Source organism: Sciurus carolinensis, chromosome 4 (assembly GCF_902686445.1).
Source record: "Sciurus carolinensis chromosome 4, mSciCar1.2, whole genome shotgun sequence".
NCBI lineage: Eukaryota > Metazoa > Chordata > Mammalia > Rodentia > Sciuridae > Sciurus > Sciurus carolinensis.
The window spans coordinates 168831935-168846156 of NC_062216.1; the positions used below are offsets into that span (position 1 = coordinate 168831935).

Sequence of the window (14222 nt, forward strand, 5' to 3'; positions counted from 1 at the left end):
CTTTGTACTTCTCTGGTATGAGCTGCTGAGAGAAAGCAGCTATCAGCAGTGTATCTGGAATGTGAGGATTTATATTATAGGCCAGACACTGGAGATATCTGATACCATGAATTTTAGTTAATAAGTTTCCTCATAGAAAATAAGGAAACAGATAACAATCTTTTGCAATTCTGGTAGTCTTCTAATCTGCGGTGACTGGGGGTTTGGCATGTTTTTATTCCTGGGTAATTTGAATGGGTGGCTTTTTTTGTGTCTCTTTCCTCTTCCATTCTCTTCCCCCCCCCCCCCCAAGTGCTGCCAATTGAACCCTGGGGCCTCACATGCTAGGCAAGTTCTCTACCACTGAGCTATATACCCATCTATTTTTTTTTTTTTTTTTTTTTGAGACAGGTTCTTACTAAGTCACCCAAGCTGACTTTGAATTTGTTGCTTCTCCTGCTTCAGCCTTCTAAGCAGCTTGGATTAGAAGTATACACTACTGTTCCTGGCCTGTTTTGTTTTTATATTTAATTACACTCAAGTATAATTTTATAATCTAACCTTATTTTCCCATGTAACATTTTAGAGGTATTTGTGTGAGCTGCAGATTGACTGAAAGAGAACACTTGTATCTTGTTTAAGATTTTAGATTAAATTCATAGCCAGTGTGATCTGAGTGGATCGTGGGCCAACCAGCTTTTGGTTCAGCTGTGAACACCTGGGCATTTGTCACCCTCTTCTCTTACTAATCATAAATTTCAATCAAGAACCAGGAGAGGACTGGGGTTGTAACTCAGTGGTGGAGTGCTTGTCTCACACATGTGAGGCACTGGGTTTCACCCTCAGAACCACATAAAAATAAATAAATATAAAAAAGATATTGTGTCTACCTAACTAAAAATTAAAAAAAAAAAAAAAAAAAAAGAACCAGGAGAGCCTGATGTTTGTAAACATGTGCAGTGGAGGTATAAAGATTGGAATGTTCTGGAATGGTGTAGATCCTGGTTGGGTGTGAGGCTTAGGTGAGACTGAAATGGTATATATATTATGTGGATTGTTTTTTGTACAGGGGACTGAACTCAGGGGCACTTAACCACTGAGCTATATCCCCAGCCCTTTTTTATATTTTATTTAGAGACAGGGTCTTGCTGAGTGGCGTAGGGCCTCCCTAAGTTGCTGAGGCTGGCTTTGAACTCGCAGTCCTCCTGCCTTAGCCTCCCCAGCTGCTGGAATTAGTCGTAGGCCACCAAGCGCCACCATTCCCCACCAAGATGTGTTTTTTTTTTTTTTTTAAGTTGTTAATGGATCTTTATCTTGTTTATTTAATTGTATATGGTGCTGAGATTTGAACTCAGTGCCTCACACGTTCTAGGCAAGCATTCTACCACTGAGCTACAACCCCAGACCCCAATGTGTTTTTATCAGATGTAGTCAAATGGACACAAAACTTTTTTTTTTTAACATTTTTTTAGTTGTTGATGGGTCTTTATTTTTATTTATTTATATGTTGTGCTGAGAATTGAACCCAGTGCCTCACACATGCTAAGTGAGTGCTCTACCACTGAGCCACAACCCCAGCTCAAATGGACACAAAATTTAACTCATAAATTTAGCTAGTTCTAAATGTAACTGGGAATCAAAACTAAGTTTAGTTTCTCCACTCTGAATGTGGTGTGACATCCTTACCTCATGAGTGCTATGTATAGGGAAATTCTTAAAGAGGCCTGACTTCTGAAAAGTAGTTTAAATGGTGAGTATAGGTGGTAATCTCCCTTCATGGAAAGTCCAAACTGAAGAAACAGCAGGGTTTCTGGCTAGAATTTCAAGATCCTCACTTCAGTGGGACAAGATGGTCTGTACATGCTACTTGGACAAAAGGTCAAATGAGAAATGAGTTTTCTAGTGTATGAAAACAGTTCAGCTAGGAGGCTCTGTATATCACTTCTCACACAACAAAGGCCCTATAGCCTTAGAAGAGCCTTAGTTGATGCTGCAAGTTCTGTGATGGTCTTAGGAGCTCCTCTCCCATAGTGGGGCATAAATTATGGTTAGGCAACATTCTACCCCAAGATGGAATGGAAGAGGTTTGAAGGTGTCCTTAGAAACTAACTACTGCAGGTCCCCTTTCATTAATCCCACAAGGGAATTCCTGGGAAATACCCAGTTCATATCCGATACAAGTGGTCACTTGTGTGAGGTTGGGAGGGAGACTGGAACTGTTCCACTTTGTATCCTGGGATAAACTATGGCTATGGCTCAAGGGCATGGTAAAGTAGTCTATTACAGTTTAAAACTACAGGAAAGTATTACACTTCTACCATAGTTTTAAATTATAATAGGACAGCCATTTTTAAAATGCAATTAGGATAGTGCTGTTTTTGAGAGTATAGGAAAATATATCTGAAATATACTACAATACAAAAAATCCAAACATAAAATTTAAAGAAGAATCTATCACATAGTTCATTAAATAACCTAGTTGCTCTATTTTTGCTTTTGTTTTGATATGAGGGATTGGACCCAGGGGCTCTCACCACTTAGCAACATCCCTATTCCTTTTTATTATTTTGAGATGGGGTCTTAATATGTTGCTAAGAGTCTTGCTGAATTGTCTTAGCTGACCTCAAAGTTGTGATCCTCCTGCCACTTTTTTTTTCCCCAAATAAAAAAAGTAATATATGTATTCTTTATGTTTAAAAGCTTCATTTCTTTGCTGGATGTGAGGGCACACACCTGTGATCCCAGCTACTCAGGAGGCTGAAGCCAGGAGGATTGTGGACAAACCAGCAAAATCCTGTTTCCAAAATTTGTGTGTGTCAACCTAAAGAAGCAAGTACTTACAAAATGTGTTAACTTCTGGTCTATGTTTTATAGAAAGTTTTTTGTTGGTTTTTTGTTTCTATGGTGCTAGTGGTGGAACCTGCGACCTCTTGCATGCTAGGTAAACACTACCGTTGAGCTACACCATAGCCCCAACAAGAATTTTTTTCAGCCCGCAGCTGCACTGGGATTACAGTAGTGAGCAAGATAGTCTGTGTATGTTTCTGGTGCAAACTACACAGAAGTAGTTCAAGGCTCCTCAATAAGTAAGATGTAATTCACCATCCGAATATCTTACAGTTCTATAGGTTAAGCTGGGAAAAGGTGCTCTTAAAATGGCATAAACTCCACACTGCTGATCTTGGGTTTTATTTTGGGGAAGGGGTACCAGGGTTTGAACTCAGGCACTCGACCACTTGAGCCCATCCCTAGCCCTACTTTGTATTTTATTTAGAGACAGGGTCTCACTGAGTTGCTTAGTGCCTTGATTTTGCTGAGGCTAGCTTTGAACTTAAGATCCTCCTGCCTCAGCTTCCCGAGCCACTGGGATTACAGGCGTGCCAGGCTGATCTTGTGTTTTAGCTGGTTAAACATTTCATTTTCATTCACCACGGAGCAGATGTTGTATTTCCTACATGAGTGGTGCTTGGCAGATTGTTTCAATACATCTGGCTCTATCTACACCCATTTGTCATTGCCAGAATCAAGAAGGACTTTGTCCTGGGTGCTGTGTCCTAGGCATTTGACAGTTTTTCTCTTGTCTAAGTAACAAAGGTTGTGTGTGTGTTGAATTAGGGTTAGGGTTTTGTGTATGTGTGTGTTGGTGGTGCCAGGGATTGAACCCAAGGCCTGTTGCATGTGAAGCAAGCACTCTGCCAACTGAGCTATATCCCCAACCCGTGTGTGTGTAGAATTCATGTAGTTAGACATGAATTAAAAGTGGTGTCTCCATGGCTTTTAGACCCAGTATAATCTCTAACAAGTGTTCTACTGGAGTGCCAGTGAAGTGCTAGAAGCTTTAGTTGTCAGCAGCACTGACATGTCTTTAGTTTTCTCTAATGTCTTGTGATGGGCTGACAGATCTGGCTCCATGAGAATGTTACAGGCCAGACTATGAGGGAATTGACTAAAAAGACTCCATTTTGCTCTGAGACTCCATGTTATGTAGGAAATAAGTTTCTCCCTTGGGAACACCCCGCCTCTGTGCCCATCATCAGTTACTTGATGTGACATGTTTAACAATATAAAGTGACAATCTCTATGTAATGAAAAATTGTTCTCTTTTGATCTCTATTGCTCCTAACCAGTGTACCATGTAGCAGTAATTGTATGGTTGTTAGTAACCATTCTTTAGTTTGTACCTAGGTGACCCACTCTCCACTCCCCCCTCTGTTGATGATCTCATGATGTTAATGTGTAATTTCAAATCATAGCAACAGACACTTATGATTAATGAAATTTTGGTATAAGAACCCCTAGGGGCTGTTCTCCCAATAGCCATTTTTTGGGGCATTGTGTGAGACAGTCAGCAGCCGGATTAATAAAGACTCTCAAATTTGAACTTCTCAATGGTGATCGGTCTGTTCTTAAGTTGCACCCGGTAACAATCTGTTGGAAAAGTAGGCAAAAACGATGAGCCAGACTTGAGATCCTGTCTAAATAATAAATGAGAATGTAGCTTAGTGGTAGGGCACCCTGGCTTCAATCCCCAGTACTACCAACAAAATAAAAAGAGATTATTGGTGGGGTTGGGGAGAATAAAGAGGGGGACCTAGTAGTCATTGCTTTAAGGTTATTTCTTCTTTAGCAGTACTGGAGATTTTAACCCAGGGGTGCTATACCACTGAGCTACATCCCCAAACTTTTTTTTTTCCCCCCTCACTAAGTTGCCCAGGTTGGCCTCAACCTGGGGATCCTCCTGCTTCAGTCTCCCGGATTACTGGGATTACAAGTGGCGGCCACCACGCCCTGTCTGTACCTTAATGTGATTTGCTTAAAAGGCCGTGATTGAGAAGAAAAATGAGCTTGATCTCATAAAATGGGTTCAGAACATGTTCTACCATTTAATTAGCTCTCATTGTGGCCTGGTCCACCTCCCATAAAATGGGAATGATAAAGTTCACCCTGCTTTCATCACGAGTGTTTCAAAGACACGCCAAAGGGCTTGGTAAATCGCGCGTGGTACAGTAAGGTCATGATTAAGACCGTCTTGTGTTAGGCTTTGCCCTGCTCAGGTACCACCTGTCAACACCATTAAGAACCCCTGTTTAGGGGGTATCGCAATACCAGATCTTCAACTCTACTACAAAGCAATAGTAACAAAAACGGCATGGTATTGGTACCAAAATAGAAAGGTGGATCAATGGTACAGAATAGAGGACACAGACACAAACCCAAATAAATACAATTTTCTCATACTAGACAAAGGGGCCAAAAATATGCAATGGAGAAAAGATAGCCTCTTCAACAAATGGTGCTGGGAGAATTGGAAATCCATATGCAACAGAATGAAACTAAACCCGTATCTCTCACCATGCACGAAACTAAACTCAAAATGGATTAAGGACCTCGGAATCAGACCAGAGACCTTGCATCTTATAGAAGAAAAAGTAGGTCCAGAGCTTCAACATGTTGGCTTAGGACCAGACTTCCTCAACAGGACTCCCATAGCACAAGAAATAAAAGCAAGAATCAATAACTGGGATAGATTCAAACTAAAAAGCTTTCTCTCAGCAAAGGAAACTATCAGCAATGCAAAGAAAGAGCCTACAGAGTGGGAGAAAATCTTTGCCAATCATACTTCAGATAGAGCACTAATCTCCAGAATCCATAAAGAACTCAAAAAACTCTACACCAAGAATGCAAATAATCCAATCGACAAATGGGCTAAGGAAATGAATAGACACTTCACAGAAGAAGATCTACAAGCAATCAACAAACATATGGAAAAATGTTCAACATCTCTAGTAATAAGAGAAATGCAAATCAAAACCACCCTAAGATTCCATCTCACCCCAATTAGAATGGCGATTATCAAGAATAAGGTGTTGGCGAGGATGTGGGGAGAAAGGTACACTCATACATTGCTGGTGGGGCTGCAAATTAGTGCAGCCACTCTGGAAAGCAGTGTGGAGACTCCTTAGAAAACTTGGAATGGAACCACCATTTGACCCAGCTATCCCACTCCTTGGCCTATACCCAAAGGATTTAAATTAGCATATTACAGAGATACAGCCACATCAATGTTCATAGCTGCTCAGTTCACAATAGCCTAGCCAGATTGTGGAACCAACCTAGATGTCCTTCAATTGATGAATGGATAAAGAAACTGTGGTATATATATACCATGGAATATTACTCAGCCATAAAGAATGATAAAATTATGGCATTTGTAGGCAAATGGATGAAATTGGAGAATATCATGCTAAGTGAGATAAGCCAATCTCAAAAAACCAAAGGACAAATGATATCACTAATAAGTGGATGATGACACATAATGGGGGGGTGGGAGGGGTTAGTGTTAGGGTTAGAGTTAGGGTTAGGGAGGGGGGCAAGAATGGAGGAAGGAAGGACTGTATAGAGGGAAAGAGGGGTGGGGGGGAAGGGAAAAATAACAATGAATCAAACAACATTACCCTATGTAAATTTATGATTACACAAATGGTATGCTTTTATGCCATGTACAAACAGAGAAACAACATGTATCCCATTTGTTTACAATAAAAAAAAAATCATACATAAAAAAAAAAAGAACCCCTGTTTAGGTTAATAAGCAGAGCTCTACACCTAAATGTACATGTTTAGAATTGGGCGAAATGTCTCGGGGAAAATTCCTGTAATACTGTTGTAGCTCTGGGTGACTTTTTCTTAGGCACGTTCTTTCCAAGCTAGACCTAGGAGAGATGGACCACCATCTTCCCGACTTGACGTCTAGCAACCACAAGTCCCCATTCTCATTGTGCATATGAGCTCAGTGTTAAAAGACTGCGGGACTCCGAAGCAGGCGCTCTGCCACCACGCACTGCCTCACCCTTGCAGGGAGCGGACTTTCTGGGCATGACCTCCGCCAATCTGTGTCTTCCCTGAAGGCCCTGGATTTATAAGAGTGGACCGAGCTGTGTTCTCTTCACCCGCAAGGAATGGCCACTCCCCGGCCGCTCCGCGCCAGCCCCGCTCTCTCCAAACTGCGCTCGGCTGCTGGGACTGCGGCGCGGGTCCCGGACCCCCAGGACCTCCAGGCCAAGAGCCTGTCGGAGGCCGCGCGCCGGTTCCTGGCGCGGTTCCGCCGCGCCGTCGGGGACGCCTACAGCCCCCGGCGTGCCTCGCGGCCGACCGCGCGTGCGCAGAGGCGCCGCTGCGCGCTGACGGGGAGCGAGCCTCGGTTCTGCAAGCGCTATCGGGATTGGCGCGGAGGTGGCCGCCGGCAGGTGAGTGCGGCGAGACCCGGAGAGAGGTGCCGGCGCCCGCATCTTCCCCTCGGGTGGTGGCCGCCGGGCGGCTGTGCTCTGACACAGCGACAGATGGACCGCCGACTCTGCCGGGGCGGGTGGGCTGGGGCCGGGGCGCAGCGGGCGCGACCGGCGGGCTCTGCGGCCCTGCGCGTGGCGGCCGGCGGGGTGCGGGGCCGATTGCGGGCGCAGACTCCACTGGTCGAGCCTCAGCCTGCGCCTTTGCGAGTTAGCCCGGTCCGGCGGCGGCACGCCCGGCACGCCCGGCACGCCCGTGGGCTAGCGGCGGGGAACTTGAGGCCTTGGCCCTTCAGCCCCTGTGGATAGCTTTGGCGTTTGGGAATTGGTGTCTGGTCACCGGGCGGCACGGGGTCCCGCCCGGGAGGAAGAGGTTAGGTCTCAAAACTCGGAATTACTCCAGAAATATTCGAAGTCAGATTGGTAGGAAAATAGGTTTTATTCGGAGCAGATTTGAAGGGAGATGGAAGAAACTTGGTTGCTTCAAAAGGTCCATCTCCAAAGGCTCTGTGGGAAGGAAAGTTTGTTTTTTTTTTTTTTTTTTTTTTTTTTTTTTTTTTGCGGTGCTGGGGATCGAACCCAGGGCCTTGTGCTTGTAAGGCAAGCACTCTACCAACTGAGCTATCTCCCCAGCCCGGGAAGGAAAGTTTGTAAGAGGGGAAGGGGTGCATCAGGACGACAGACAGGACTTTCACAGGTTTCAGTCCCCGGAGCCTCCTTGTCACATACAGCAGCTGGGACTTCTAGAGCAGCGTCTCTCTCCCTCTTAGGTAAACCTTGTTTATTTTTTTGGAAGCAAGGACTGAACCCAGGGTCGCTTAACCGCTGAGCCACATGCCCAGCCCTTTTTTTGTTTTGTTTGTTTTTATTTTGAGACAGGGTCTCGCTAAGTCCTTAGGGCCAAGGTAATTTGCTGAAGCTGGCCTTGAACTCAGGATCCTCCTGCCTGAGCCTCCCTAGTCACTGGGATTACAAGTGTGCACCACTGCCCCCGGCAACACCTTTTCTTTTTAACTGGGAAGAGAAGGTACTACAGAGGTATTTCTTTAGAACCTAGGAATACCAAAAGAGAGGATGTTAGGGAGAAAGAGATTGGAGAAACAGTTGACAGGGTCCCGGTCACCCCTCTCAGCATGAGGAAGCCATTCTCAATTTCAGATGAAGTGGGGTGCAAATTCAGTCTGTTTCAATACTTGGATTGCTGATTCAGGCAGCTTTTAATGTGGGAGAAAATAAAGATGCTTTAAAGATTCTTTTCAGTTATTGCATGACTATATTGAACCTTCCAGTACCTTCCAGTCTTTTCAGTCTGGTGCTGCATGCAAAATTTGTGGTAGGCCGCTTTTTTTTTTTTTTTTTTTTTTTTTTTTTTCCTCTTCCTCCCTGTAGTGGTGGGGATTGAATCCGGGGATGCTTTACCACTGAGCCACATCGTCAGTCCTTTTTTCAGGGAGGGGTTACCAGGGATTGAACTCAGGGGCACTTAACCACTGAGCCACAGCCCCAGCCCTATTTTGTATTTTATTTAGAGACAGGGTCTCACCGACTTGCTTAGCACCTGGCTTTTGCTGAGGCTGGCTTTGAATTCGCAATTCTGTCTCTGCCTCCTGAGTCGCTGGGATTACAGGGGTACATCACCTTGCCCAGCTATCCCCAGCCATTTCTAAATTTTATTTTGAGGTAGGGTCTTGCCAAGTTGCCCAGACTGGGTTCAAACTTGGGGTCCTCCTGCCTTAGCCTCCAGAGTCACTGGGATTACAGGTCTGTGATCATTACTGGCTCTTCTTGGTTTGGTTTGGTTTTGGATTTTTTTGGTGGAATATTTAGAGATGTTCTGGAATGTTTTCTTTTTAATTTTTTCTTGGTAAGTTCAAGTTCTTAATCAGGCTAATTCACAAAAACAGAATTTTCAACTTTGGTTTGCTTATAGTTCTTGTGGCAGTATTTATGATGAACTTTGTAGGTACATATACTTCTCTCCCTCATCTCTTCCATGTCTCCCAATTCTCTATGAACTCCAACATTAAAGTTTCATCTTTGTTTTACATGTTCATTTCTGTTCTCCTTGATTAATTTGTAACTGATTTGAACTTAAGGTTGATCTTTCTGTTTTTTGATAATTTTGATAATCCTAAGTAAATGTTGTGTTTTGTTGTTGCTGTTTTGGGTACTATTACTGAACCCAGGGGCACTTTACCACTGAGCTACATCCCCAGTCCTTCCCACTCCCCAGGTCTTTTCATTTTTGATTTTGAGACAGGGTCTCACCTAGTTGCTGAGGCTGACCTGGAACTTGTGATCATCCTGCTTCAGTTTCCCAAGTTGGTGTGTGTTGCCATGCCCGGCAGTAAATGTAGCTTTTAAATATTTTTTAGTTTAATTTTTATTTATTATTATTATTATTATTTTGCAATGCTAGAGTTCAAACCGAGGGCCTCACACATTCCAGGCATGCATTCTACCATTGAGCCACATCCCAGCCCCCTTACTTTATTTTTTTGGTGCTGGGGCACTGAACCTAGAACCTGACTCCACCTCTGAATTACACACAATAAACCCCTGAATATAGCTTTTTCATCACTAATTTTTCTGTATCGGCCTTAGCTTTAGTCTTCTTCCCTATCCCTTTTTAAGCATGGAGGTGTGTGATCTATGGGACAGAGGGAAGTGGTGAAGTGTTTGTGTTGATCATATGTGGGTGATAGGTGAACATGACCCATGACCAGAACATTAACTTTAAAGGCTCTAAGAAGCTAGGCACAGTGGCATATGCCTGTAATCCCAGCAACTCGGGAGGTTGAGAGTGAGTTCAAAGCCAGCCTCAGCAAAAGTAAGGCTCTAAGCAACTCAGTGAGACCCTGTCTTTAAATAAAATACAGAATAGGGCTGGGGATGTGGCTCAGTGGTCAAGTGAGTTCAATTCCCAGTAAACAACCCCCCCCAAAATGTTACTTTAATATAAAAATGTCTACTAACTTTCCTTGTGAATTTGGGAACTTGTCACATTGACAGAAAAGTAGTACTTTGCAGAAATAAACCTGATAATTTGAGTGAAATATTGAGAAAGAATTCAGGAGATAATTATCTTTTTTATTATATGGCGATCTTTCTGTGCTTGGACTGGCTTCAGGAACACCTTGCCAGCTTAGAATCTTAAAAAGTGTTCTGTGTGTGTGTTTTCAGTTTTTTTTTTTTTTTCCTCAGTTCTCAATGAAGGTTTGGCAATAACCCAAAATCTTCTACATTGGTGACATAACATCGGCTTCCTGGGCTCATTCTCCAGATTGTCTGTGTCTCAGCTGGCAACAGCAGTAATTTTCCACAGCAGCCATTCATGAGAGCATGCAGACTGTGACACGGAAATGGGAGTAGCACAAAGGGTGGTACGCACAGAAGAAGTAAAGATCCTGTTTCTTTGCCATTGCATATTACACATACACTTGTACTGGAAATCCAGATTGGAACTCCAGAGTCAGGCTTCTACCTATTTTAATACTCATTGATAACAGTTATCAAATGCCTGATGGTTCACAAGCACTGTAATTGTCACAGTGAGCTGTAGGTATTCTATTTTATGTATGTGTAAATTGAGGCACAGAGGTTGGATGATTTACTCACTCCGTGACAAAGCCAGAATTCAAATTTAAGTCCCTCTGGCTCTAAGCCCCTGCTCTTTCAACTGTGTTGTATCACCTTATCAACAAACATGTTCATATCCTTCTCATTCCTTTTTGTTTTAATGGAGTGTGAGTGTTGAACCCAGGGACATGGACATGGTAGGCAAGCACTCTACCACTGACCTATACTCCCAACCCAGTCTTTCTCATTCTTAAATATATATCTATAAAAATTTTCCTTGATCTCCCAAAAATAATTGCCATTTCTCCTACTTTTCCTTTCTAGACTTGTCCTTATAGAGCGAACTCTACACCCCTCTTTTCCATTTACTGCTTAATGCATTGTATGGCTTCCACCCTCAACTCTGTTGAAACTGCTCTTAGGAACTGCTGTCGAGAACTCTAGCCACCCATTGAATATCTACCGTGTATACCGTCTTCTAGGTTTATGAGGATGACTGAGACAGTTTTGTCCCTGAGAATTTAGGGACTAACAAGGGAGAAAGGGTTTATATGAGTCGGTATAATACGTTAACTATTGACTGGGCATTCTTTATAGTCTTGGGAGTTGGGAAAGAATACTTTCTTGAGAAAGTACCACTGGACTGTCAACAAAGAGATACATTAAATTGCTCTGGAAGTATGCATGCTTAGGTGTATGCTTTTAGGGAGAAGCTTTCTCTCTTTAGTGAAAGATGACATGGTTGAGAGATCAAGTGCAGATTTTAGAGTCTGACAGGCCTAGTAACTGAGCCACAATCACTTCTTTGTAGTATCTGCTTTCAGTGTAAGCTCCATGAAAATGGATCTTTGTCTTCTTTGCCTCACCCCTATCTCTTAGAATAGTGGTAGGTGCTTGGTAACTCACAGAATTCTTGTGCTCAACACATGGTAGATACTAGTCCTACCACTGGTAGCATGTTACTGAAGTAATGAGGCTACATTTTCAATCTGTCTTATAAACTGATCTTGACAGTACTACTGTTTGAGTATTACATAGGTAATCAACTCCCCTTCCTTTTGAAAATTAAGGCGTTGGGTTGTTTGGGCTGGTCCAGCATCTAGTCCAGGTTCTTCTAGGAACAGCAGCTCAGTTTTCCTTTGGAAAGCAATTCATCCTTGACCATGTGGGTGGTGGGCCCATGACCCACATCAGACCAACAGTTAGGCCAATAGATGCATTCCTTCTTTACTTTGAATCATAGGGTGAATCTTAGGTTGAATTTTGTCACACAGTGACAAACAGTTGAAGCAGCTTCATAACAATGTGTTAATTCCTAATATTTAGATGCTGGAGCTGCTGTGGCTTTTCTTTTTTATTGGTGGTACAGGTGATTAAATCCTGGGGTGTGCCATCACTGAACTACATCCCTAGTCCTTTTTATTTTTTGTTTGAGACTGGGTCTCACTATAAGTTGCCAAGGCAAACTTTCGATCCTGCTAAGTAGCTGGAATTGTAGGTGTGCCACCAGACCCAGCCTGCTATTTATTTCCAAAGACTTGATTCTTTTAACTTTTCCTCAATTCTGTGCCCTACCACATAGCCTTTATTACATTCCTATAGTGCATAATTTGTTACCTAGAGTCAGCTCTTGTGACTTGCAACTCAGATTCCCTTAACTTACTGGTACATAACAGAAGGTCATGCAACTCAAAGAAGCATTGAAATAACTAGCTAACTTGAACCTGAAGAGAAATCTCAGAGGAGGCATAAAAGCTGTCCTCAAACATGTAAAACATGTAGTTTACCAAGTGCCACTAAAAAGACCAGAGTCTTTTAGATACTAGCAAATAGATTTCTGCTCAAGTTAAAGCCAAAGCAGAGCTATCTGAATGGATAGTCTGCCTTGATACATGGAGATATATATATCCACAACAGTTGTTCAAGGCAAGACGAGATGATTACCTGGGAGGAGTAATATGGGTTTAATAATCTAAAGAGTAGTTGTACTAGGTGTCCTGTGACGTTCTCTGCAATTCTGAGATGATTCTGCAATTGAAATTTAAGTCTCTATACTCAAAGACCTAGAGATCTTTCTAGGACAGATTTATTTTTGGCTTTTCCCTACTTGTACACCCTCCTGTACTCCTGTGTTATAAAATGGTCAAATGAAACCATCTGTAGAAATTCGAAAATATCACCAGTATGACATGGAGATTTCTAGTTTATCTGTATGGCAGTGATAGCTAAATTCCCATTTGGAATAGGAATGGATTCCCCATTAGGGATCAATTAGGAGTTATTTGGGGAATGAGAAAAGAAGAGTTGGTAAAGAGGCAGTTGAGGCAAGAGGATCTCAAGTTTGAGGCTAGCCTCAGCAATTAATGAGACCCTGTCTCAGAATAAAAAATTTAAAAAGAACTGGATATGTAGCTGTCTTATAGTGCCCCTGTATTCAATTCCTTGTATGTAAAATGATGATGATAACAGCAGGAGGAAGATGAGAAGTAGTAGTTGAAGTAGTAGTGGGGGAAGTGGGAGGAAGAGGAAGGAGAGGCTCAATCTCAAGTATCTCACCTCCTCCCTCCTCCAATGTGTGTACTTGCTTGCGTGTGCGCGCACACACACACACACACACACAAAGAAGCATTTAGGTAGATAAGAAACACTGATGTGGCCAGTGCCCTAGAGTTACAGGAGAATGGTTTCAAGAGCCTGGGGTAAGTCAATAGTTTCTGTTGCTACAGGGGATTTAAGGCATTAGGCCACAGAAAGAAGAGTTCATGTGATGACTATGAAATCATTGGAGACTCTAGGGAGTCCAGGCGATAAGAGAAGCTGGATCACAAAAACTTAGGAGTGAATTGATTGGTGAGGCATTATGCAGAATTTTACACTGCTTTTTAACAATGTCTGTAAAGAAGAGATGGAAAGGTAAGTGGCTTGAGTGAGTTCAAATGCAGTTGCTTGGTTTCAGTTTAATTAAAGATTCAGGGGCTGGGGAGATAGCTCAGTCGGTAGAGTGCTTGCCTTGTAAGCACAAGGCCCTGGGTTCGATCCCCAGCACCCAAAAAAATAAATAAATAAATAAATTAAAGATTCAGGAGGTCAGAGGGTATATGCACTGGACATAAAGACAGTGGAGATGAAAAGACCAAAGGTGCACCCAGGAAGTTACTATAAGGGAGCCGGATTGATGTGGGTGGGCAAGTTAATCTGGGACGTGAAAAGACCATTCTCTGAGAGGGAGGTACAAAGATAAAACAGGTAAAAAGATTGTGCAGGCTTTTTGGTTGGCTTTGGGTTTTTTTGGTTCTCTGGTCAAATCTTGGGCATTATGCATGCTAGGCAAGTGCTCTACCTCTGAGTCACATCCCCAGCCCAATTGCGGAGTTTTGA

At 42.9% G+C, this 14222-nt stretch overlaps 1 protein-coding gene and 1 non-coding gene across 5 annotated transcripts in view; one reads left to right on the top strand and one right to left on the bottom strand.

The window, feature by feature from the left end:
* Positions 1–7102: 7102 nt before the first annotated feature.
* Positions 7103–14222, top strand: part of Sgsm3 (small G protein signaling modulator 3) — a 33420-nt gene continuing 26300 nt past the window's right edge. For 2 of the 4 annotated variants that reach the window (XM_047551433.1, XM_047551434.1), the window contains exon 1: positions 7211–7226. The gene's annotated coding sequence lies outside the window, so the exon portion shown is untranslated. Of the gene's footprint in view, positions 7227–14222 lie in introns of all 4 variants that reach the window. The other 2 variants (XM_047551431.1, XM_047551430.1) reach the window with 2 other exon arrangements.
* On the bottom strand, positions 7824–7897 carry Trnav-uac (transfer RNA valine (anticodon UAC)). Its single transcript has one exon. It is a non-coding gene; the product is annotated as a tRNA-Val (tRNA).